Source organism: Chenopodium album, chromosome 11 (assembly GCF_948465745.1).
Source record: "Chenopodium album chromosome 11, dcCheAlbu1.1, whole genome shotgun sequence".
Taxonomy (NCBI): Eukaryota; Viridiplantae; Streptophyta; class Magnoliopsida; order Caryophyllales; family Amaranthaceae; genus Chenopodium; species Chenopodium album.
The window spans coordinates 34583651-34587251 of NC_137844.1; positions in this window are offsets into that span (position 1 = coordinate 34583651).

Consider the following 3601-nt stretch of genomic DNA (forward strand, 5'->3'; position numbering starts at 1 on the left):
CTGTAGGTGGCTCGACCATGAAAGGAATCAAGAAGGATTCTTGAAAGTTAGAAAATGTGATGCACGCCGAGGGGGTGAAGGACGAGCCCTTCTCGAAAGTGGCGGTCTGCGAATCAGACTGAGGCGAGATAAAAGCCCCTCACGATGACCCTAAGGTATTTATCTTGAAAGTAGCTAACTTGAAGGTCAGCCAGGTGCTAGTGGATATTGGCAGTTTGTCCGACATAATCAGCTTAGGATTTTTGAAAAATTTGAATTTTCTAGAGGATTCCCTCTAGGTTATTTCCCATCCACTTGTTGGATTTGGCGGGAGTATCACTCACTCAGTTGGACGAATTAATTTGCCCTTTCGATTTGGGAAGAAGGGAGAAGGAAGGGACATGGTCATCCGCTTCCTAGAAGTGAAAGAGCTTACATGATACAATGTAATTCTCGGCCGTTCGACTCTAATAGCTGCCAAGGCGGTAATAGTCCCTCATTTGATGTTGATGAAGTTTGAGTGGACGGACGGAAAAATTAGTACAATTCATGGTAATCAAAAGATGGCGAAAGAGTGTAATCAGCTGGCCATTAAGTCAACAGTTCAAGGACGACCAAGATTGTTCGACCCAAACTCAGATGAAGGGTCACTCCAAGCACTTCAGATCGGCCAAAAGCACTGCTCGATAAAAAAAAGAGCAGGCATAGCAGTTAATGGTCGTCGCTTGGCCCGAAGAGTTAAGGCCGCAGCCGGCTGGCGATCATATGGACGTAGTGCTTGTCTCGGACCAGCCTGACCGGACAGTCAAGGTGGGTACTATGGATATGAGCCTACTTGGAGATCACCTGTTAAAACTGTTAAGAGAATTCAAGGACGTTATTGCATTTGAGGTGCACGAGATGTCGGGCATTGATCCAAATCTGGCCTTCCACAAGATGGCGTTGTATCCGATGATAAATCCTATCTAGCAAAAAAAGAGAAATCAAGGAGAAGAAAGGAATTAGGCGGCCGCAACCGAGGTTAACAAGTTATTGGACGCTGGTTTCATTCGGTAATGTTACTACCCCGATTGGGTAGCGAATGTAGTTTTTGTGAAGAAGCCGAATGGAACATGGAGAATGTGCATGGACTCACCGACCTCAACAAGGCGTGTCCCAAGGATAGCTTCCCCTTTCCTAAAATCGACCGGTTGGTCGATTCAACGGCCGGACACGCTCGAATGAGCTTTATAAACGCATACTCCGGATTCCACCAAATCCCCTGGCGGGAAGAAGATCAAGAGAAAATTGCGTTTGTGACTGAGCAGGGTCTGTACTGCTACAAAGTCATGCCATTCGACCTTAAGAATGCCCCTAGTACATTTTCGAGACTTGTCAACATTGTCTTTAGAGATCAGATCGACCGAAATATGGAAGCGTACATTGATGACATGATTGCCAAGTCAAAGCAACCGATTGATCATTTGAATGACCTTCGAAAACATTTACCGAACTCAGGCGGCATACGATGATATTAAATCAAAGGAAGTGTGTTTTTGGTGTTGAGTCCAGCAAATTTCTCGGATTCGTAATTGATCAACGCGGCATTGAGGCCAAACTTAAAAAAATCCAAGCGGTCCTTGACATAAAATCGCTGAAAACTATTAAAGAGTTTCAAATATTGACTGGCTATCTAGCTGCACTCGGCTGATTTCTGTCAAGGTCAGGGGATAAGGGCCGATATTTCTTTCAGACAATCAGGAAAAAAGCTATGTTTGAGTGGACCGATGAGGCCGAGGAAGTCTTTGTACAACTGAAAAATCAACTGCATACGCTTCCTCGGCTCGTCAGTCCACTCAAAGACAAGAAGTTATACATGTATCTTGCAATTTTAGATCACTCTATAAGCGTCGTCCTCCTTGTTGAGAAGGACGGCCAACAGATCCCCGTATATTTCATAAGCCACGTCCTGCACAATGCCTAGCTGAGGTACCCACCCATCGAAAAATTTTGGCTGGCATTGTTCATGGCATCAAAAAAGCTAATGCCATACTTCCTTGCTCATTCGATTGTGGTCTATACGGACAAGCAGTTGAAGAAGTCGTTTATAACCCTGAGACCAATGGCCAAATGCTTAAATGGGCCTTGAAAATGAGAGGTTTTAATATCACGTTTAAACCCAAAAAAGCAATCAAGGGGAAAGCCTTTGCTGATTTCTTGGCGGAGATGACACGACCGGATTTGCAGCCGACAGGGGATCAAATCTGGAAAGTGTCTATGGACGGAAGCGGCTGGATGTAGTGCTGGTATCATATGTTAGTCTCCTGAGGGAGATAAGTTTGAATATGCAATAGGATTCCAATTTCAAGCCTCCAACAATGAAGCTGAGTACGAAGCTCTCTTGGCCGTCCTTAGAATGTGTAAGGCAGCCGGGGCAAACGAAATCGAAGCTAGTTTGGACCCCCAGCTAATAGTCAGCCAAATTAATGGTGACAATGAAGCCAGGGAGCCGACCATGATGAAGTATCTTCAGTTAGTGAAAGAAGAGGCCGAAGGCCTAGAGCATTTCACCCTACAACAAGTTCCTCGCTCAGAAAATCACCAAGCGGACGCGCTCTCTAAACTGGCCTCCTCGGCATCATGTGATACTCCTAGATCAGTGGTTTGGGAAGTAAAGGAGAAAAGGAGTATTGATGCTGAACCTGTGTAGATCTCAGATAGAAGTTCAACCTGGATGGACGGAGTGGTCTCTTACTTAAGAGATGGAACGCTTCCGAACGATCTAAAAGAAAGTTGGCTGATGAAGAAGAGGGCAGCCTGGTTTGAGCTAAAGCAAGGGGAACTATTAAAAAAAGCTTTCGTTAAGCCATACTTGAAGTGAATCACCCTAAAAAGGGGGCATGATATATTAGATGTCCTTTATCAAGGGTAATGTGGGTCACACATTAGAGGACGAGCCTTAGTAGAAAAGGTCACCCACCTGGTGTTTTACTGGCTGAGTATGAATTCGGACGCCAAGAAAATGGTGAAAAAATGTGACAAGTGCTAGAGATTTGCAACCCTTATTCACCAACCTGCAAATAGCTTGTCGGCCATAAGTAGTCCGCTCCCCTTTATAAAATGGGGCATGGACATCTTGGGGCCGTATACTACAGCGTCCGAGCAGAGGCGGTAAGTGTTAGTAGCAGTAGACTACTTCACCAAATGGGTTGAAGTTGAGGCCGTCCGAGGAATCAAGTGGACAGATGTGTCCGCCTTTATCTAGATAAATGTCATTACTTGTTATGGTGTGTCGCAGTCAATGGTATTTGATAATGGGCCCCAATTTGAAATGCGTCAACTCAAGAACTAACTAAGCGACAAAGGCATCACTCATTGTTTTACATCGGTCGGCCGTCCCTAAGCCTACGGCCAAGTTGAGGCCTATAACAAGCTGATCTCGAACAGCATCAAGCGTAAGCTTGAAAAAGCAGGCGGGCTGTGGGCAGATGAGTTGGTCAACGTGCTATAGTCCATACGAACGATAACAAAAAGTTCCACAGGAGAAACCCCCTTCTTTCTAGTTTGCGATGCCGAAGCAGTGCTCCCAATTGAGATGTACGAGCCTACTCTCCGAGTTATGTGATATGATGAATCGACCAAT